Source organism: Castor canadensis, chromosome 1 (assembly GCF_047511655.1).
Source record: "Castor canadensis chromosome 1, mCasCan1.hap1v2, whole genome shotgun sequence".
Taxonomy (NCBI): domain Eukaryota; kingdom Metazoa; phylum Chordata; class Mammalia; order Rodentia; family Castoridae; genus Castor; species Castor canadensis.
Window position 1 is genome coordinate 190,117,831 of NC_133386.1, and position 24,364 is coordinate 190,142,194.

The following is a 24,364-nucleotide window of genomic DNA, read 5'->3' on the forward strand; positions in this document are numbered from 1 at the left end:
TCATTGGATTCTCTTATTGGTAAGCAGTAAAAGTAGAACAAACATAGCTTTAACTTTGAATAACTATCCAATATTATCAACATTCTGCAACTCACACCTCTCAAACATGAAAATTTGTGCATTCTAGGGCATACACACATATGTATATATAAATATATATATATAATATATATATATATTCTCTATACCTTTCCACCTGAGTTTAAAGAGCTAGTAGTGTTGTTGCACTTTTGAAGCTTATGTACGATTCTTCAGGATAATAGCGTCATGTGTAGGAAAGAACAATGCAATGGCAGTGTTGACTCAACTGAAGTATGAAAAATTGGAATTATAAATAGTTACATATGATAAAGTATAAATAAGTAAAGAGGCACTGATTTACTAAAGCAATGAAAAAAACCTACTATGTGGTATATCTATAATTAAGGTGTAGACATTGTAGCTAAAACAGTAAAATTAAAAGTTGATGAATTTGTTAGTCACTCTAACCAGGCAGAATGGTAACTTCAAAATCTCAACAGACTTCTCAGTTTTGTTGTCATTTTTCCTGTTTTGTTTGTGACAGTGCAGAACAGAGGTTCATCAAGCCTTTGACCAATTTAGGAATCAATTCACCATTTGAAGGATCAAAAAGTCATAGAGAACATATGTTATGTATATTATAAGGGATGAAACACAAATTCAAATGGAAATCAGACAAGGATGAAGAACATGGAAAGTGTATTGTGGATCAAAGACACCATGATCCTTTTCTTTTAATTTTTGTGCTGGGTGGAGTACATTGCTGCATTTACAAAGATTCTTACAATGTATTAAATATATCATACTTGAATTCCCCTCCTCCACTTCTCTCTCTCATTCTCTCTCCCCTGATTCCTGGAACAGTTTCAATGGCTCTCATTTTTGCATTTAAATACTTGTGTATACACTGTTTGCACCATGTGCACCCTCCTATTCCCACTCCCCACCACCTCCCACCTCACTGATGCCAGCCACACACCCCAAACCCCTACACCCATACCCCTGCAAAACCTGTTCCGCCCTCCTCTTCTCCAATGTTGTAGAAGAAAAAACATAAAAGATTAAAATAAAACAAGAAACATGATGTTTTGCTAGTTTGAGATAAAGATAGTTACACAGGGAGTTTCCATGTGTTGTGACCCTTCCTATGTATAATACAACTCCAGTTGATCACCAATTCCAGTACTCTTCACTCTTCCCTAGTCCACTTCCCATGGTGGCCCCAGCCAATTTAAAACTTCTATATTCATTCCCGTACAGTGAGAGCACATCAACCTCATTCAAGATTTGGTTTCCTTTCCTTGTTCTATCCCTCCCTTGCAAAGCCTTCCCTTAGTGTGACCTGTGTCCCATAATATTGCTGTATTTGTTTTGGGTCTACAATCCACTAGGAGAAAGAAAATGAGGCTTTTGACCTTCTAAGCCTGGCTAACTTTACTTAAGATTATGCTCTCCAATTTCATCCATTTACCTGCAAATGACAAAATTTCATTTTGCTTTGTAAGATGAATAAAATTCAATTGCATATAAATACCACATTTTCTTAATCCATTTGTCAGTACTGGGGCATTTTGGCTGTTTCCATAGCTTAGCTTTTGTGAATAGTGCTGTAATAAACATGGGCATGCAGGTGACTTTGTTGTAATCTGACTCACATTTCTTCAGGGACATCCCTAGAGTGGTATTGCTGGATCATACGGCAGGTCTACTTCTATTCTTTTAAGGAGTGCCCATACTGTTTTTCAATAGTAGTTGTATTAGCTTACATTCCCACCAGCAATGTATGAGGGTTCTTTTCTCCCCACATCCTTGCCAAAACTTGTTGTTGGTGTCCTTGATGGTTGCTGTTCTCACAGGAGTGAGATGGAATCATAGTGTAGTTTTGATTCACATTTCCTTTATGGCCAGGGATGGTAAGAATTTTTCATGTGTTTTTAGCCATTTGGATTTCTTCCCTTGAAAAATTTCTGTTCAGTTTGGTTGCCCATTTCTTTAATAGGTCTTTGATTTAGGGAGAGTTTAGTTTTTTGTGCTCCCTGCATATTCAGGTTACCAATCCCTTGTCTGATATCTATCTAGAGAAGATTATCACCCATTCTGTGGCTGGTCACTTCAATTTAGAAACTATTTCTTTTGTTGTGCAGAATCTGTTTAATTTCTTCAAGTCCCATTTGTTGATACTTTCTCTTAATTGCTGAGCCACTTCAGTTCTACTGAGGAAGTCCTTGCCTATGCCTATTGCTTCCATCGTATTCCGTGTTTTCCTGTACTAACTTCAAGGTTTCAGGTCTGACATTAAGGCACTTAATCCACTTTGAGTTGATTCTTGTACAGGGTAACAAATGAATCTATTTTCAGTTTTTTGTAGGCAGATACTCAGTTTTCCCAGCAACATTTGTTGAAGAAGCTGTCTTTTCTCCATCGAATGTTTTTGGCACCTGTGTCAAAAATTAGGTGGGGGTAGCTGTATGGATTCATATTGGGATCCTATATTCTATTTCACTGGTATTCATATCTGTTTTTGTGCAAGTACCATGCTGTTTTTACTTCTATGGCTCTGAAGTATTGTTTGAAGTCAGGTATTGTGATACCTCCAGCTTTGCTCTTTTTACTAAGTATTGCCTTGGCTATATGTTTTCTTTTTGTGTTTCCAAATGAACTTTAGGGTACATTTTTCAATCAATGTGATGAATGTCATTGGGATTTTAATGGGAATTGCATTGAACATGTAGATTGCTATTGGTAGTATAGCCATTTTTACTATGTTGATTCTGCCAATCCAAGAGCATGGTAGATCTTTCTATCTTCTGTAATCTTCAATTCCTTTCTTCATTGGTTTGTAGTTTTCCTTGTGGAAGTCATTCACATAATTTGTTAAGTTTATTCCTAGGTATTTGAGTTTTTTTGAGACTATTGTAAATGGAATTGTTTTCCTATATTCTTTTTCAATCTGTTCATTGTTTGTGTATAGAAAGGCTACTGATTTTGTAAGTTGATTTTGTACCTTGCTACATTGCTGAAGCTGTTTATGGTATCTGGGAGTGTTTTAGTGGAGATTGTTACATCTGTTAAGTATAAGATCATGTCATCTGCAAATAGGGATAGTTTGACTTTTTCTTTACTTATTTGTATTCCTTGTTGCTCTGGCTAGGAATTCCAAGTCTATGCTGAGTATGATTAGAGAGAGTGGGCACCCTTGTCTCATTCCTGACTTTAGGGGAGATGGCTTCAGCTTTTCCTCATTAACTATGATGTTTATTATAGACTTGTCATATATAGTCTTTATTATGTTAAAGTATAGTCCTTCTATTCCTAGTTTCATCAGAGCTTTTATCAAAAAATGGTGTTAAACTTTGTTGAAGGATTTTGCTGCCTCTGTTGAGATGATCATGTGGTTTATGTCTTTGCTTCTGTTAATATTCCTTTCAGAATCTTTATAGTGGTAGATTTATGGTCATATATTTTCTTAGTTTCTGTTTATTTTGGAAGACTTTTATTCCTCCATCAATTTTGAATATTAGTTTTGCTGGGTAGAGTATTCTACGACTGAAATTGTTTTCATTCAGTGCTTGAAATATATCACTCCATGCCCTTCTTCCTTTAATGTTTCAGTTGAGAAGTCTGCTGTTATTTTGATGGACTTAGCTTTATATGTTAATTGTTTTTTCTCTCTTTCACCTTTCAATATTCTTTTTCTGTTCTTTGTGCTAGTTGTTTTAATGGTAATATGCTGTGCAGAGATTCTACTTTGGTCATGCCTGTTTGGTGTCCTGGAGGTTTCCTCTACCTGAATAGATAACACTTTCTCAAGATTTATGAAATTTTCTGCCATTATTTGTTGAATATATTATATATACCTTTGTTTTACAACTCTTCTCCTTCTTTGATGTCCATGATTCGCTGGTTTGGTCTTTTGATGGAGTCACTGAGTACTTGTGTATTCTTTTTGCAGCTTTTGAGGCTTCTAAGAGTTCTTCTGTTTTTTCTTTAGTAGCTATACTGCATTCAAGTTCTGAGATTCTGACTTCTGCTTGTTCTAGTCTGCTGGAGTGGCTTTCCCTTCTATATTTTATTTGATTTAGTAAACTTTTTATTTCCAGGGTTTCTATTTGATTCTTTTTTCTGAGGTTTTCCATATCTTTGTTAAATTCCTCTTCCATGACTTGTGTTATCTTCTTTCTTTCATGTATCTCTTTTTTTATAGTCTTCTTTGTTTCACTTTGGAGTTTGTTGAAGTCCTCTCTGAGTTCATTTAGCTGTTTCTGTGTCTTTTCAAGTTTTATTTGTGGTGTCTTGCTTTTCCTTGAGTTCATCTTGTACTTTGTGGTTAACTTTGTCTTACAACTTCTCCACGAATTTCTCAATGATCTCTTCGATAATTTCCTCTTTGAGAGATTATTTGTGGTGTCACTAAGCTCATTGGTGATATTTGTCATTTTTCTATTGGGGTCAGGAACTGGGTATTCATTTTCTTCATTTCCCACTAATTCCTTTATTTAATTGTTTGTCTTTTGTGGGATAGGATTTTCTGGTTTTCTTCTTCTCCCCATGCTTCTATGATGTGCTGTGCTTCTATGTTGTTGAATGACTAATCTGGGACTTTAATCTTCCCCTTGACTCAATTACTCTGTTCTGACTGGATTAGTCATTAGGGAGGTTGATGTGCTATTTCTTTTCCCTGCCAAAGTGGTATAAATTAGCAATAAGAAATTCACTGATTCAATGCTATATCAGTTATTTACACAATATGTACTGAGCCTCTTGGTGAAATTATCTATAAGCCATAGATATTAGGGGGATAACAGTTGTTTGAATAAAGTGGATACTTAGGTATTGAAAGAGCTGGTGTTGGAAGAACGAACAGGAAGGGGGACAGAGTAAGTGGGGGAGGAGTGTGAAGCATGGAGGTTCTAGGGTACTAAATCCCTAGTGTGTGTTGAGGTGTAGTTCAGTCATTGTGGAAGAGAATGTTATTGTCAGAGTTACTGAGGAATAAGAGGAATGGGGTAATGTGTAAACTTGGAATAATAGACTATTCAGTGGGTGTTGCATTTTGAGGAAGTCAAGTTAGTGGTGGGAGAGGAATGGGGAGTAGAGGAAGGTAAGGAGGGGAAAAGGAAAGGGAAGCAGATGAAAAGAGATAAGAAAGAAATGGAGTAGAGAAAGGAAAGTGGGGCAATAGAAGGCTGAGCAAGTTAGTGTTAGGACAGAATGGAGAAGGGAGGTAGGTTGCAGTAAAATGGAAGAAAATTGAAAAAAATAAGGTAAAATTAAAAATTAAAACTAAAGTAGATGAAAAGTAAAATAAAAATAAATAGGAATATATATATATATATATATATATATATACAAAAATCAGTTCAGTAAATCAATGAATGTTCAGGTTGAAGTGGTGACACTTATATTTTTTTATAAGGACTTTGGCCACTACTGTCACTTTTTAAGGTTGGTATGTTGGGCTGTATGACACTAACTGTTGCTCTTCCCTATTGGATATCTTTTGGAGGGGGGTCTCTGCTCTGGGTGTTTGAGCATGTGATTCCTTAGTGGCATGGGGCCTCTGAAGCAGGCAGATTCTCAGAAGTGGCCCCATGAGTGGTTGGTAAATGAGTAGTTGCCTGCCCCTTCCACTCACAAGCCAAGCCTATGAGTTAGAAGTGAGCTTTTCTCTTGGTGAGACTGTCAGTTTCAGCTTGATCCCAGTTTCTTCAAGGCAGTGCAGTGCTTCAATTTCCCCACAGGGGCTACTGAGTTGCTCTACCCCACACGGACTTTTTTAGCTCTGCATTCTGCTCCTCCCACCCAGGCAGAGGAGAAATATTTTCTCCATGTATGTATTTGGCCACTGCTTTTGTCCAGAGGCAATGCAATCAGCTCCCCAGTTGTGCTAGAATATTAGGTTCCAAACAGTGTGTTGTGCTCAGAATGGATCAGCTACAGGGCAGAACAGGCAGGCAGCAGACAGAGGTTTTGTGTCCACTTGTTCCTGGCTGGTCCTAGTCTTCCCATATGTTTGCAGTAGCTCTCTTCTGAGGTTCTCTGCTTTGCATTATTGTTGGTGAGATTGCAGACACACTAAAGTGGAGAGAGATCTGCACAGCAGTGCAGTAGTCAGAGGTTCTGTGTCCACACATCTTATGGCAAGTCCAGAAACTCCCAGATGCTTGCAGGCCTCTGCCATTCTCTGTTCTCTGTGTTGTGTTTTAGCTTTACCAACCCAGATGGGAATGAATTAAGAGAGAGAGAAAAAGAGAAAGAAAAACAGGAAAAAATTGGTGGATCACCCAGTTATCTGACCCTGTTGTCAATTGTTCCCAGGCAGCAAACAGACAGATGGGCCAGCAGCAGCTGCTTGTCCCTGTGCTGGTCTGTTATGTACTTTAAAACATTAGTTTAAGAGTCAGTAAAAATATTATGTGCCCCCTCTGTGTTGGTGATATCTTGATTGGCTGCCATGAAAATCTGGAATAATTGTTTGAAATCATGCAGGTCAAGTTTCCAGGGTCTGTCAGCTATCCACCATCTTGATGCTCTCGAAACCCAGGCTATGCAGGACAGGAGTTCTGGACTGGGAAGACAGAGTTGTAACAGAAAACACAAAATGCACATTCCAGAGTGCATCTTCTAGCTTCATTCACTTCTGGATCTCAATATCATTATTCTTGCAATCCTTAAAAGCCCTTTAAAATTATTTAAAAAGAAATTAACAGCAATATTTTGGGGTGATGTAATATATATAGCAGTAAAATATGTGAAACAATTTCAAAGTTCTCTTATAATCAATTATATCCAACCCCAATACCCCAAAGACAAAGAATGATAGTTGAGAAGATTTGCTGTAGTTTTCAAGAAGAAAATAAAAAGCCAACATTTGCTACTTTCAGAAATAAAACTGGCTCTCATATCTAACCTCTCCAACAAAAGAATGTCAGAGTACAAAGATGGCATACAAATAGATATCATCTCAATCTGTGGATGCAGCAGTTTGTCAGACTGTCCCACACAACAAAGCAAAAAATGTTTCCAAGGACCTTAAAGGTATTTTCCCACTCCACACAGACATTGAGTCTAAACCTGAGGAAAGCCCTATTCAAAAAATATGTGTGTGTATGTGGCTTTTAAAAGACAATGAAAAGCAAAAAATTCTATAAGTCTTTTGTTGGTTTCATTGACACATATTGTATATATATATTTGTGGGGCATGCTGTGTCATTTAAAAACATTCATACATTATGTAATGGTGAGATTATTGTCATTAACATTCTATAAACTCAAACATCTTCATGTCTTTGGGTCAGGAATATTCAAAATAAAATTTACTATTTTGAAATTTATAAGATATTGTTACCTATAGTTACACTGTTATGCTTCATATCACTTGAAGTTGCTCTTTTCTAATAGCACTGCTATTATATAACTGTCCTCTCTCCATCCTCCTGCCTTTATTCCCTCCCCAGGTACTTGTATACTTCTCTGAGATTGATATTTTAGTTATCACATACAATGGAGACTGTGTAGTTGTATATTCTCTTATTTCTTTTGTTTAAAATAATGTCTACTAATTCCATTTATATTGCTACAAAAAACAGAATTAGTTCAATTTATGGATGAGTAAAAGTCAATGTCTTAACTATTAGAAAAAGACTGCATTAAGCCTGTGAGTCCAGATAGCCCTTTTATATTCTTATTAAATACAGTTTTGGATGCATACTCAGGGGAAGGACTCTCAGGTCATATGGTAGGTCTATTTCTAGCTTTTTGAGGAACCTCAATATGTTTTCCATAGTATCCATACTAATTTACATTCCCACTCAACAGTTATGGAAGTTCCCTTCTCTGCATCCTCAGCAGCATTTGTTATATGTTGTATTTATAGGAGCCATTTAGAAAGGATTTCATTACTGGTTTTCACTTGAATTTCCCTGATGATAAATGACACAGGTTTTTTCGTATACTCTTTGGCCTTCCATATGTCATTTTTGAGAAATGTCTTTTTAGGTAATTCACTCATTTTAAATATTTAGAGGATTTTTGGATATTGTATTGTTTTAGTTGCTTATATATTATGAACATTAACCCATTGTCAGATAATTAGACTCCAATTTTTTTCTGCCATTCTATTGGTTGTCTATTCACTCCAGTGATTGTTTTCTCTGCTCTGTGGAAGCTTTTTAGTTTCATAAAATTCTATTTGGCAATTCTTCCTTTTGTTGCCCTTTTTAGGGCTCATCAAAAAAATTTGCTTATTCCAGTATCTTGAAGCCTTTCCAATTTGTTTTCTTGTATTAACGTCACAGTTCCAAATATTACATTTAATTCTTTCATCCATTTTGAGTGGGCCTTTGTATGTATATGATAAGATATGCATACTTCCATGTATGGATATGCACTTTTCTTATCACCATTCATTGAATAGGATTTCCTTTCTACAGTGGAAGTTCTGATTGCATTAGGTGAAAATCAGATGGTTGTAATTATGGGAATATTTTGGGATTGGATTTGTATTCTGTGCATCAGTCTGTGTTCATGTTTTTATGCCAGCATCATGCTATTTTGCATATTACAGCTTTGTAGGATATCAGGAATTGGACTTCAGGAATACTTTGACAATTGACTTTTTGTGGTTTCCATACGTATTTTAAGATTGTTTCTTTCTATTGATATCTTGATAAGGATTGCACTTAATCTGTAAATTATTTGGGGCAGGATTTCATTTTAATCATATTCATTCTTTCAATCTATGGACATGGGGAGCTTTTACACTTTTGTATGTCCTTTTCAAAATGTGTCATCACTGTTTTGTAATTTTCACTAAAGAGCTCTTTCATCTTGTTGGTTAAGTTTATATTTTACCATTAGTTATTCAGTGGTGGTGGGTTTTACTGTTATTGTTATTGTTGTTGCTTATAGCTATTGCAAAAAAAGGTTGCTTCCTTAATTTTTTCTCAGTTATTTTGATGCTGCTGCATACAAATACTACCGATATTTTGTCTCCTTCAATACTCATTTATCATTTCTAAAAGGTTTTGGTACATTCTTTAGGTGTGTCTAAGTATAAGATATTGCTTCTAAGGAGGTTTTGACTTCCTCCTTTTCAATTTGGGTGTCTTTTATTTCTTCCTCTTGCTTAATAGGTCTTTTAAGTACTTGTAGAACTATGTTGAGTAAGAGTAATGAAAGTGGGCATCCTTGTTGTTCCAAATCTCAGAAAAATGGCTTTCAATTTCACGTCATTCATTATGATATTAACTTTGAGTCTGTCATCTATAATCTTGTGTTGAGGAATACTTCTTTTAAAGTGACAAATGGTGAATTATACCAAATGCTTTCTCTACATCTATTCATATGATCATATTTGTTTGTTTGTTTGTTTTTTGCAAAGCTTATTTAGTTGATGTGATTTTACCAATTAAACCATCTTCGTATCTGTGATTCATATTGCTGATTCAATTTCTTACTCATTATTGATCTATTTAAGTTAGTATCCCTTCATGTCTCAATACTAGGATGTTATACCTATGCATGAATTCATCAGTTTATTCTGGGTTTTCAATATGTTGGTGTGTATTTGTTCATAAGAATATCTTGTGATTCTTTGTATTTCTGTAGTGTTAGCTTCAATGCCTCCTTTTTATAACATGGAAATTATTAAGTCTTCGCAATTTTTTTATTTAACTTAGATGTTTATCAATTTTGATTATCTTTTCAAAAAACAACTTTTTATTTTGTTGCCATTTTGTAATTGTTTTGAGTCTCCATCTCATCTATTTAGGCTCTGATTTTGTTTGTTTTCTTGTTTGTTTGTTTGTTTTGTGACAGTGAGGATTGACCTTAGGAAATTAAGCTGAAGCAAGCGTTCCACCCACAGTTTTTGCTTTTAGTTTGTTTTCAGATTTGGTCTTACTCTATTGCCTGGGCTAGCATCAGACCAAGAACCTCCTATTTCTGCCTCCTGAATAGCTTGGATTATATGTGTGTGTGCATGATACCTGGCTTATTTTTGGGATAGGATCTTACTAACATTTATCTGATCTTTCCTTGAAGTACCCTTTTCTTATCCCCTCCTCCTGAGTAGCTGTGATTATGGACGTATACCACAGTACCTGGCCTCTAAAAATTTTTACTTTGCTTTTTTCTTGCTTTTCTGTTTCCCTAAACTGCATTGCTATATTAATTTGTGGAGATCTCTATCTTCTTATTTAGGCTCATATTTCTATATGCTTTTGTCTTTTATCTTTTCCTCTATCTTACAATTCCTATTATTTTATGTCTCAATTTTTATACTGTAAGAATGTTATTAGTTTCTCAATTTATTTCTTAATTTATCAATTGTTTGTTCCAGAGGATGCTGCTTAATTTCCATGTATTTGCCCAATTGTCACAGTATCACTGTGTTTGAGTTTTAATATTAATCTGTTGTGATCAAACTAGATACATGACAGAATTTTGATTTTTGAACTGGATAAACTAGTTTTGTGGCCAAATGTATGGTCTGTCCTGAAAATTTTTTTGTGTTTTAGTGAGAAATGTTTTCATTCTGCAAGTCTATTTTAATGAAATTTTTATTTACATGAACAGTTTGTAAATGTATGTTATATATATTTGTTCTTCTGTGTAGTTTAATTCTGATGTTTCTTAGTTGATTTTCTATTTATATGGTCTGTTGAGGATGACTGCTATTATTACCTTAGATCCTAACATTCATTTTAGATGTAATATTTGCTTTATGCATTAAGGTATTAAGGTTCTGTGTTCTTGCTGAATTCATCTTTTTATCATTATATGATGAATATTGTTTCTCTTTCTACAGTTTTTGTTTTAAATTCTGTGCTATATGATATGAGCATAGTTACTCTACTCCTGCTCACTTTTGTTTTCTACTTCTATGAATATAATTTCAGGACTCCACTCTGCAGGCCCACCTGACTGCTGCTCCACCAGGCCTCTGCATCACAGTTCCACCAGTCTGCCACCCAGCTAGACCACCATACATCATCCCACTAGGCCACTGCACACCCACCAACCCACCAGCCCATCAGGTCTCTGCCCCACGGACCTGCCAATCCACCACCCGGAAGGCTCACCAGGTTGCCATTTGCCCATTGCCTGCCACAGGAGAGCTCCAACGCCACCAGACCCCAGCTCAAAACCTGCCTAGGAGACACAGACAAACAGGATTGGATGCAAAAGGAGTAACACAGGAACAATTAAGACTGTAATTCTACTGTTCTTGAATCAGTGATTTTTTTTTTGAATTTTTTTTCCTTTTCCTTAAGGGTTTGGCTGTCTTGTTTGCTCTTTGATCGTCCACCATCTCTCCCTGTTGATTTCTTTGGTTCTCCATTTTTTTCTTATCTTTTTCCCTTTCTTTTAATTTTTTCTCCTTCTTTCTTAGTTTTGTTAGTTTTATTATTGTAACTCAGCTAATACTAAATTACATATAGTCCAGGGACAGAAATAGTACCAAGTAGAATGATAGGAAGGTGAAAAAGGGATTAAAACAATTTTCCTCCCAAAGATAAATTAGTACAGGATTCAGAGGGAAATGAAGAGAATGGATACCCAGATCCAGACTCAAACAAAACAAAGATAAACTAAACCAAGGAACCCCATGAAGTCCATAAGAACACCCTGAAAGAAGAATTCCTGCAAGTTAGAACTGAGAATTTCATAGGGATGTTACTAGACATGGTCAGCCAAAACATACAGGAGGCACTCAAGAAGTTCCAAATGACAAGCATAAAGAATATGAGAAAACACAAAAACAAATAAATGAAATCATAGGGCCATAAATAAACACCAAAGTAAAACAGAGAGCACCATAAATACAGAAATAAATGAATTAAGGACAAAAGTAGACAATGTTAAAGAGAAAGTGACCAACACTATGGAAAACCCCAGAAAAAGAAGAATAAAACAGAAATACAAAAAAAAAAGGAAGGCCATTCCAGCAGAATAGAGCAAACAAAAGACAGAATCTCAGAACTTGAAGATGAAATAGCAATTAAAGGAAAAACTGAAGAACTATTAGTCAAACAATGCAAAACCTGTGAAAGGAATATGCAAGAACTCACCAACTCCATCAAAAGACCAAACCTGAGAATCATGGGTATTGAAGAAGAAGAAGAGGTGCAAGAAAAAGGAATTTGTAATATATTCTACAAAATAATTACACAAAGTTTCCCAAATCTAGAGAAAATTATACCCATTCAGGTACAGGAAGCCTCCAGGACACCAAACAGACTTCACCAAAATAGAACTACCCCATGACATATTATCATTAAAATAACAAGCACAGAGAATAGAGAAAGAATATTGAATGCTGTAAGAGAGAAAAAACAAATAACACACAAAGGTAAACCCATAAAAATCACAGCAGATTTCTCAACCAAAACCATAAAAGCAAGAAGAGCATGGAGTGAGGTCTTCTGGGCACTGAATAAAAATAACTTCAATCCTAGAATATTCTACTTAGCAAAACTATCATTCAAAATAGATGGAACAATAAAAGTCTTCCATGATAAGCAGACTAAAACAATATATGACCCCCAGGTAACACTACAAAAGATTCTCCAAGGAATTCTGCACACAGAAAGTAAAAGCACACAAAACCATGAAAGGCCAGAGAGTACCAAACTACAGGAGAGGAAAAGGCAAGAAAACAGACAGTAACATTGATTAAGCTGCACACAAACAAAACCCTTAAACAACAAAGACAATTAAATGACAGGGATCACCACATACCTATCAATAACAACACTGAACATTAACAGACTTAATTCCCCCATCAGAAGGCACTGATTGGCAAACTGGATTAAAAGGTAAGATCCAACAATCTGCTACCTACAGGAGACATACCTCATCCACAGAAACAAGCACTGCCTGAGAGTGAAAGGCTGGAAGAAGATTTACCAAACCAAAGGCCTATGAAAACAGGCAGGGGTAGCAATACTCATCTCGGACAAAGTAGACTTCAAACTTACATTGATCAAATGAGATAAAGAAGGACACTCCATACTAATAAAAGGTGAAATACACCAAAAGGAAATGATAATTATCAACCTATATGCACCCAACATCAATGCACCTAATTTCATCAAACAGACTCCGAAGGACCTAAAATCATATATAGACTCTACCACAGCAGTAGCAGGAGAATGTAATATGCCCCTATCACCAATAGATAGGTCATCCAAGCAAAAAATCAGTAAAGAAATTCTAGAAGTAAATCACATCATAGATCAAACGGACCTAGCTGATGTCTACAGAATATTTCATCCAACTGCTACACAATATACATTCTTCTAAGCAGCTCATGTTACCTTCTCCAAAATTTATCATATCTTAGGGCACAAAACCAGCATCAGCAAATATAAGAAAGTAGAAATAATCCCATGCATTCTATCTGATCACAATGCATTAAAACTAGAAATCAATAACAAAAACAGCAATAAAAAACATGCAAAGAATTGGAAGCTGAACAACACACTCCTCAATGATCAATGGGTCATTGGTGAAATAAAAAAAGGAATTAAAAGGTTCCTGGAAGTTAATGAAAATGAAAACATGACATACCAGAACTTATGGGACACAGCAAAAGTAGTCTTATTAGGAAAGTTTATAACCATGACTGCATATATGAAATGGTCAGAAAGATCTCAAATCAATGCTACAGCTCACTCCTTGAAAGAAAAGAACAAGCAAATCCCAAAACAAGAAGAAGGAGAGAAATAATTAAAAGAAGGGCTAAACAATGCAATAGAAACAAATAAAAAAAAAACATACAAAGAATCAATGAAACAAAAAGTTGGTTCTTTGAAAAAATAAATAAGATTGACAAACCCCTGGCAAACCTGATTAAAATGAGAGAAAAAACCCAAATCAGCAAAATCAGAAATGCAAAAGGGGAGATAAAAACAAACACCATGGAAATCCAGGAAATCATCAGAGATTACTTTGAGAATCTATATTCTAATATATTTGAAAATCTTGAAGAAATGGACAGATTTCCAGATTCTTACGACCATCCAAAACTTAACCAAGAGGATTTTAATCACATGAATAGAACTATAACACAAAACAAAATTGAATCAGCAATTAAGAGTCTCCCAAAAAAAGAAATGTCCATACCTGATGGATTTACTGCTGAATTATATCAGATGTTTAAAAAAGAACTAATACCAACCCTCCTTAAACTCTTCCACAAAAAAGAAAGGGAAGGAGCACTGCCTAACTCATTTTATGAAGCCATTATTATTCTCATCCCAAAATCAGACAAACACACCTACAAAAAGAAGAACTATAGGACAATCTCCTTAATGACTATCAATGCAAAAATCCTCAATAAAGTAATGACAAATGGGATCAAACAACACATCAGAAAGGTCATCCACTATGACTAAATCGGTTTCATCCCAGGGATGCAGGAGTGGTTGAATATATGCAAATCTATAAATGTAATACAGCACAGTAATAGAAGCAAAGACAAAAAGTACTTGATCATCTCAATAAATGCAGAGAAAGCCTTCAACAAGATCCAACACCACTTCTTGATAAAAGCTGTAAGAAAACTAGGAATACAGCCAACAACATACTTAATGGTGAGAAACTGAAACCATTTCCCCTAAAATCAGGAATGAGACAAGGGTGCCCACTATCCCCACTCCTATTCAACATAGTACTGGAATTTCTAGCCAGAGCTGTCAAAATATTCCTATTTGCAGACAATATGATCCTATACCTTAAAGACCCAAAACACTCTACCCAAAAACTCTTAGACACCATCAACAGCTATAGCAAGGTGGCAGGATACAAAATCAACTTACAAAAATCATTAGCCTTTCTATACACCAACAATGAACAAACTGAGAAGGAATATATGGAAACAATTTCATTTACAATAGCCTCAAAAAAATCAAATCAGAGGAGTAAACTTAACAAAGGATGTGAATGACCGCTACAAAGAGAATTACAAACCCCTGAAGAAAGAGATTGAGGAAGACTACAGAATATGGAAAGATCTCCTGTGCTCATGGATTGGTAGAATCAATATAGTAAAAATGGCTATACAATTGAATGCAATCTACAAATTCAAAATTCCAAGGACATTCATCACAGAGATTGAAAAACCTACAGGAAAGTTCATTTCAAAACACAAGAGACCATGAATAGCCAAGGCAATAAGGAGCAAAAAAGGCAATGCTAGAGTTATCACAGTACCTGACTTCAAACTATATTACAAAGCAATGGCAAAAACAGCCTGGTACTGGCACAAAAACAGACATGAATACCAGGACACGGATATGATTCCACACAACTATACCCATCTCATTTTTGATAAAGTTGCCAAAAATATATGATGGAGAAAAGACAGTCTCTTCAATAAATGTTGCTGGTAAAAGTGGTTATCCATCTGCAAGAAACTGAAACTAGATCCATGTCTATCACCCTGTACTAGAATCAACTCAAAATTAGGCAAGGACTTCCTCAATAGAACCCCTGCAGCTCAGCAACTAAGAGAAAGAATGGACAAATGGGACTTCATAAAATTAAAAAGCTTTTGCACAACAAAAGAAATGGTCTGTAAACTGAAGAGACCACCCACCGACTGGGAGAAAATATTTGCCAGGTATACATCAGACAAGGGCTGATAACCAGAATATACAGGGAACCTAAGAAACTAACCTCTCCCAAAATCAATCAACAAATAAAGAAATGAGCAAATGAACTAAACAGAACTTTCTCAAAATATGGCCAAAAAACACATGAAAAACTGCTCACCATTTCTAGCCATGAAGGAAATGAAAATCAAAACCATACTAAGATTCCACCTCATCCCTGTTAGAATAGCCATCATCAAAAACACCACCAACAACAAGTGTTGGCGAGGATGTGGGGTGAAAGGAACCCATATACACTGTTGGTGGGAATGCAAGCTGGTGCTACCATTCTGGAAAAAAAATTGGAGGCTTAAAAATCTAAACATAGATCTGCCATATGATCCTGTAATCCCACTCTTGGGCATATACCCAAAGGAATGCAACACAAGTTACTCCAATGGTATCTGCACACCCATGTTTATTGTAACACTATTCAAAATAGCCAAGTTATGGAAACAATCAAAATACCCCACTACAGATGAATGGATTAAGAAAATGTGGTACTTATACACAATGGAGTTTTACACAATCATGAAGAAACATAAAATCTTATCACTTGCAAGTAAATGGATGGAACTGGACAATATCATTCTGAGTGAGGTTAGCCAGGCTAAGATGACCCAAAATTGTATGTTCTCTGTCATAGGTGGACATTAAATCTAGGGCAAATACAGCAATGTTGTTGGACTTGGGTCACATGATAAGACAAAAACACATATGGGAGGTATGGGGACTGGTAGAAAACCCAAAACATGAAAGTGTTTGATGTCCCCACTACAGAGGAAACTAATACAGAAACCTTAAAGAGATGGAGGTCAGCACGAGAAGGTAATTAGGAACCAGTGTAAAAATCAGTTAGAGATGAATCAACTTGGGTTGAAAACATTTGTACATGGAAGCAATGCTAGGAATCTGTCTGTATAGCTATCCTTAACTCAACTAGCAAAACTGCTTTGTCTTCCTTATTATGCTTATGTCTTGTCTTCAACATAATTAGAGATAAGGGCAGAACAGGTTCTGCTTGGAAGCAAGGAGAGTTTCAGGGGAGATGGTTAGGGCAGAGGGCAGAAATGACCCAAACAATGTATGCACATGTGAATAAATGAATAATAAAAATGATTTGCATTTAATTCTTTCATCTACTTTGAGTTGGCTTTTGTATGTATATGATGAGATATAAGGGATAAGTTTCATCCTTCCATATATGGATAGCCACCTTTCCCATCACCATTTATTGAATAGCATTTCCTTTCCCCAATGAAAGGAACAAGTTACAAGTTACAAGTGTTACAAGTGTTAAAAATCAGTTGTTTGTAAATATGATGATTTATTTTGGGGCTCTATATTCTCTCCATCGATCTATATTTTTGTTTCCATGCCAGAGTCATACTATTTTATTTACTATAGCTTCATAGTGTGTTCTGAAGTCAGATATTGTGCTGACTTTTGTTTTTGTGGTTTTTTTTTTCAGGAATAGTTTTGCCATTTGAGCTTTCTGTAGTTTCCATATGTATTTTAGGATTGTTTCTATTCCTGTGAAAAATCTCATTGACACGTTGATAGGGACTTCACTGAATCTGTAAATTACATTGGGTGCTATGGATATGTTAACAATATTCGTTCTTCCTATCTATGAACATTGGAAATTTTTGCTTTTGTGTGTTCTTTTAAAAATATGTCATCTTTGTTTTGTGTTTTTCACTGTAGAATTCTTTCGCCTCCTTGGTTAAGTTTACCATTAGATGTTCTTGGTGGTTGTTACAATTATTGCTGTTTTTGTAGTTATTATAAAAGGGATTGCTTCCTTAATTTCTTTGTCATTTTGATATTGTTGTATGGAAATATGAATGATTTTGATTTTGTATCCTTCAGCTTTACTGAATTAACCTATCACTTTTACAAGGCTTTGGTGGGATCTTTAGGTTTTCTATATATGATCTTATTTCTAAAGAGTTTGTGAATCCCTCCTTTTCAATTTGGGTTCCTCTGCTTACTTGCTCTTTGTAGACTTTCAGAACTATTTTAAATAAGTGTAATGAAAGTGGGCATCTTTCCCTATTCTTAGAAGAAAGGGTTTTCAATTTTTCCTTCCTTCAGTACTATTTTAGCTTTGTATCTGCCATCTATAACCTTAATTGTGATGAGAAATGTATCTTTTTCTTTTAATATGCTGAGAGTTTTTATCACAACAGATGAATTTATTGAATGCTTTTTCTGCATCTATTTATATGATCATATGTTGGTTTTTGTTGCAAGGCTTATTCAGTTGATGTAATCCACCTCATTTACCAATTGGTATATATTAAATGATCATTCAGTCTAAATTTCATTTAGTCTCAGTATATATTTTTTATTTTCCCTGTTTTATACTTACATCATTTTTTAGGTCTAGATTTCACATAGAAGAGAAAACATGCAATGTTTGTCTTTTATCTGTTTGGTTTATTTCTTCCAACGTAATGATTTCTAGTTCTATTCATTTTCCTGCAAGTCACATAATTTCATTGTTCTTTATAGAAGAATAGGTTATTCTGTATATAAACCACATTTTCTTTATCAGTTGATGTGCATTTAGGCTGTTTTGTTATTGTGAACAGTGCTGTTATAAATGATGGTGTGCAGTTCCCTCTATTGCACGCTGACTTATATTTTTTGCATATATTCCCAAATGGTATAGAAGGATCATACAATATTTCTACTTTTAATTTTCTCAGGAACCTGAATATAGTTTTCCATATAGGCTACATATATTCCCACCAACAGTACATAAGTGTTCTTTTCTCTGTATTCCCACACCCTCTCTAGCATCCATTGTTGTTTGACAATTGCTATTCTTACTGCAGTGAGATGACATCTCAGTGTTTTTTTGACTTACATTCCCTTTATGTGTAAGCATGTTAAACATTTTTTCAGTAATTATTGTTTGATTTGTACTTCTTTTAAGAACTGTGTTCAATTCAGTTTCCCATTTATTAATTGAATTGTTTATTGATATGGCATGAAAATTTTGGAGTAATTTCTGTTCTGGATATTAATCATTTGTCCAATAAACAGATGGCAAATATGTTCTCCCATTCTGTATGCTGTCTCTTGATTCTGCTAATTTTTCCTTCATTGTGCAGAACTTCTTTTTTCATTTTCATTAGCATGTATCTACTCAAAGGGGATTCATTGTGACAGTTCTGAATAGCCTTACATTTTGCATTGTTTAAGTTGACCCTACCATCTCCCTTTCCTTTCTTCCCCACTTAAAACAGTTGTGAAAGTTTCCATTGTTCTATTTCATATATGTATACCAAGAAGGTCAACCATATTCCTTCACCCTCATTACCCTGATTCATCCTCTTCCCTCTCACAAGTACCACAACACACCATAATTACTTCACAGTCCTGTCTTTCATTTTTAATTCCAAAGTTAGTGTTCAAAGGGTTTTTCTTGATGTATCTTACCTGTGAATATACTGTACTTTGGTCAGTTCAATTAATACAACCCCATCGCCAATTCTTGCTCTCATTTTCTCATCAATTGAAGTTATATTACATTTGCCTATATCTTCAAGGGTTTTTCCTATGTTTTCATCTAGTGGTTTCAAATTTAGATTTAAATTCAAAACTCGATTCGTTTTTAATTTCTTTTGTTACAGAATGAGAGATGGGAGTCTAGTTTCAGTCTTCTACACATGTATATACAGTTTTTTGCAACATCATTTATTGAAGAGGATATCTTTTTTACAACATGATTTAGGTATCTGTGTTGAAAATCAGAAGGGTACAGCTATGTGTATTTATTTCTGGATCATCTATTGTATTCCATTGATCTCCATGTCTGTTTTTATGTCATGCTCTTTTTGTTAATATGTCTCTCTAATATTATTGGAAGTTTTTTAAGACCCACAGCATTGCTCTGTTTGCCCAGGATTTCATTATCTATTCAAGGTCTTTTGAGTTTCCATACAAATTTTAAGACTGATTTTTCTATTTCTTTGAAAAATGCTATTGGAATTTTTATAGGTATTTCATTGACTCCATAGGTAGCTCTGGGTAGTACAGCCATTCTCAAAATATTATGTCTGCTGATCCATAAATATGAGAAGTTTTCATATTCTACTATTTTCTCCAATTTATCTCTTCAAGCTTTTACAGTTTTCCTTGTACAAATACTTTACCACCTCTGTTAGACTGCCTCCCAAGTGTTTTCAGACCTAAGTGTTTGGGGGAGTTTTTGATGGACTGTCTAGAGCTTTTTAAACATAAAAGCATGCTGTGTACAAATAGAGATAGTTTGAATCCTTCCTTTCTTATTTATATCAACTTGATTTCTTTCTCTGGCATGATTGCTCTTGCTGCGAATTCTAACACTATATTGAATAAAAGTAAAGAAAGTGGACACTTTTATCTCATTCCTGACTTACTGGAAGTTTTTTTCTTTTAGTCCCAATGATATTAATAGACTTATTGGGTTTAGTCTTTATGTTTTCCTTATATTCCTTTTCTTCTTCAGGACTTTCATTATAAAGTGAGGTTGTGATTTTTTCTTTCAATGATCATGTGATTTTTTTTCTTTTGTTCTATTTATGTGCTGTATTACATGTATTGATTTGTCTATGTTAGACACCTTCCTTGTGTCTTTTTAAATGAAAACAACTTGATTCCGGATATATGATCTTTTTAATGAGTTGTTGAGTTCACTGTGAAAGTATTTTGCTGAAAATTTTTGGTGTATGTTCACCAAAGAAATAGGTCTACAATTTTCTTTTTTTGTCATGTCTTATCTAGTTTGGTATTGGCATATTACTGGCTACATAAAATGAGTTTGGTTGCATTCTTTCCTATTCTGTTTTATGGAATAGTTCTTTAAATGTCTGCTAGATTCATCAGTGAACCTATTCTGTCCTGGACTTTTCTTCATTGAGAGACTCTTTATTACTGCTTAAATATCATTGCTTGTTTTTGATCTTTTAAAGGGTTTATGTACTCTTGATTTAATTTCAGTAACTCACATTCTCCTGGAAATTGATCCATTTCTTCTATATTTGAGTTTTTTAAAACATAAGTATATAAGCTTTTGAAGTATTGCATAATGACCTTCTGAATTTTATTGGTATTTGTTGTGATACCCATTTTCTCATCACTAATTTTATAAATGTCTTCTACCTCTTTCTGTATGAATTTGCCAATCCTGTTCACCTTTTCAAAGAAACAACCTTTATTTCATTATTTTGTGGTATTCCCCATTTAATTAATTACTCTCCACTTAATTAATTTCTGCCTTTATCATTTTTACTTCTTCTGTCTACTGCTTTTGGATTTGTCTTGTTCTTATTTCTCTAAGAGATTTTGGTGTACTTGTAGGTGATTTATTTGGGATTTATTAGATTTTTTAATGAAGATACTCATAGCTACACAGTTTTCTCTTAGCAGTGCATTTCTTGTATTCAAAAGGTCTGGTATCTTATGTTTTAATTTTTGTTTGTAGGAATTGTTGATACCCCTGACAATTTCTTTTAACGACATACAGATCATTAAAGAAGAATATCCATGCTTTTTGAATATTTTCTGTAATTTATCTTGCTGTTTATTTCTAGTTTATTCCATTGTGGTTAAAAAAAAAATATTGGCCCAACAATGTATGCACATGTGAATAAATGAATAAAAAATTTTAAAAAAGAAATCTTTTCAATTTCCTTGTATTTGTTAAGACTTTATGTCCTATGATCTGGTGTTATTTTTGAGCAACTCCATGAATTGGTGAGAAGAATGTGTTTTATGTGGCTGTTGTGTTGCATGTTATGTAGGTTTCTTAAGTCTATTTGATCTATATTGTCATTCACTTCTGAGGTTCTTTGTTGATATTTTTGTCTGGATGATCTAGCTATCAGTGAAAGGGAGTATTAAAGTCATTCCTTATTATTGTGTTGAAATCACTCTGCATTTTTATGTTCAGTAGTGTTTGTTTTCTAAAGGTGGATGTACCAACATTCACTGCAAATAGGTATACAAATATTTTATCTTCTCATTGGACTGTTCTGTTTATCAATAAGAAATGACTGTGTTTGTCTCTTCTGACTAATTTAGTCTTGATTTCACCTTTGTCAGATATGAATATAACTATTCCTTTCTATTTTTAGTTTCCATTTTTGTGGAAAATAGTTTTTCTTCTTTTCACACTCAGCTGCTGTTTGTTTTTGCTAATGTGGTATACTTATTGTAGGCAAGAAATAGTTTTTCTTTGATAAAACAACCCATCATTCTGTTACCATAGATTGTAGAATTGAGACCATTAAAGTTCAGGGTTATTATACCAACTCCTTCCATTTTATTGCTTTTATAGTGTTTGATTCTGCCCTACTCATTTGATTATCTATTTTTGGAGTGAGATTTTGATCCAGATTTTCATGGTTGCATTTATCTGCCTCTTTTGTGTTTAGGATTCCTTTAAGAATCTGCTGTAGCACTAGTTTAGTTGTCATGAATTCCTTCAGTTTTTTTTTTTTTTAACATAGGATTCTTTCTCTTTCAAATATCAAGAGTAGTTTTGTTGGGTGCAGTAATCTAAGTTGGCAGTATTTTCTTTCTGGGCTTGAAATATATCATTTCATACCATCTTTACTTCTAAAGTTTCTATTAAGATAGCAGTTATTATTCTGATGTCTTTGCCTAGATAGGTGACTTGGAACTTCTTTGCAGGTTTCAATATTTTCTTATTCTGCATGCTTAAATTTTTAACATGGGAAGGTTCTTTCTGCTCTTGCTTATTTGGTATACTAAAAACTTCCTGTAACTGGATGGTCATATCTTTCTTAAGAGCTGAAAAGTTTTCTGGTATTATTTATTCAGTATGCTTTCTATGCCTTTATTTTATAATCCCAATTCACCTATGAATTAAAGATGAGATTTGGTCTTTTAATTATGTCTCAGAGTTCTTACATGTTCTGTTCATACTTCTCTAGGTTTTTTCTCTATCTTCATCTCTATGTTCTAGTATATCTACCTTGTCTTCATACTGTGGTATTGAATTCAGTCCAATGGAGAGAATTTTAACTGAGGTTTAGTTGTTGTTTTGTAGCTTTTGAATTATTAAGCTTTTCATTTCTAGAATTTCAATTTGATTTTTGCAGAATTTCTATATTTTTATTGAATTCCTCTTTCATGTTCTGCCTTATCTTCTTTCATCATTCTGATTTTTATTGGAATTTTTTTGGAATTCATTCAGTCATTTATTTGTGTCTTCATTAGTTTTATTGACCAATTTTACAATCATTTGTAAAGTATCACCTTTAAAAATGTTTTCACCTACTCCAATATCATTACTGTTTGTTACTGTGGAGTTGTTGAATTTTGAAGAAGTCATGTTTCTTGTTTTTTTCATATTTCTTGTGTTTCTACATTGGAATTTGAGCACCTGAAGCTAAGTCCTTGGTTGTAAGTTTTAATCACCAGTAATCTTTCAGTTCAAGTATTCTCAATGTTCAGGCAGAACAGTGTAATGTTCACTGGACCTGGGAGTATGGCTTGGTAGCCAAACCTTTACCCACATTCTCAAGACACCAAGTCTGATCCTCAACAATGTTCAGATCAAGGAATTAGCTAAAGCCTCAGTAGTAGTATAAGTTTTCTGCCTTCTGGGGACTTTTGCAATAGAATTTCCCTTTTTGTGTACTGAGAATCACAGGGAGTTTATAGCCTGTAGACTGGACAGCTTCTTGTGTGCTCTACAAGCACCAAATTTCATGTCTCTGAGGGCACCAATTATCCAAGCTTAGGGATGACTCCCAAATGCATCACAGAGTGATGGAAGAAAACAGAATACTGAGTTCTTCACTGCTTGAGGGAGAACTGAGTGAACTAGGCATTCTGTCTGCTTGTTTTAAGGCCTAAAAAACCCATCCAGAAGTATACCTCCCTGTGGAGAGGAAGAGGATATGGAAGTCTTTTGATTCAGAGGATCTGGACATAGAGACTTCAGTACTGCTTGGAAACAAACACCAGATGTGACATAGTTCTCAGAGATGGGTCTCAGTGCTTTAAACCCAGCCCAAAAGTTTATCTTCCTACGTGAAGGAGGTTGTGGATATCATATAATTCAGGTGGTTTGAGATTGGTGTACTAAAACCCATCTGGTAGAAAATATATGCTGGGATGAAGTTCCCACAGGTGGCCCTTAGTGTTCACCTAAGACCCAGCTCAGTAGTTCTCCTCCCTGTTGTGTGGTGAAGCTATGGAAATCATGTCATTCAGGATGTTTGGGGGTCCTCATATCTACATGGGATCACCAAGTAGGCAGGGCCTGTGTCCAAATGCCTTTTATTGTCAGAGCTTCTCACTGTTTGAACTTCTCTACAAAACCACAAAAGAATGTCTTTTCTTCAATAAGGCTAGCTTTCTACAACAGGGCAGTCACTATCTCACAAAAATTTCTCACTTGGTTTAAAGCTTGTGGGGGTGTGGGAATATTTATTAACTAGAATTTTCTGTTGCCAGGGACTTCCGGGTTTTCTGATTTTTTCTCTTCAGCTTCCACTTCCCTTCCAGGAAGTCAGCTTGGGGCTTGGAACTAATTGTTCTTTTCTTTGCTTCTTCTGTTTCTCTGTGTTTTACTGCTGTTTTGAAACCTATTTCATTATTCGTGATGCTCAAATTCTCTATTCAGAATATAAACTTTCTTTTGATTCCTGTCTCTTCTC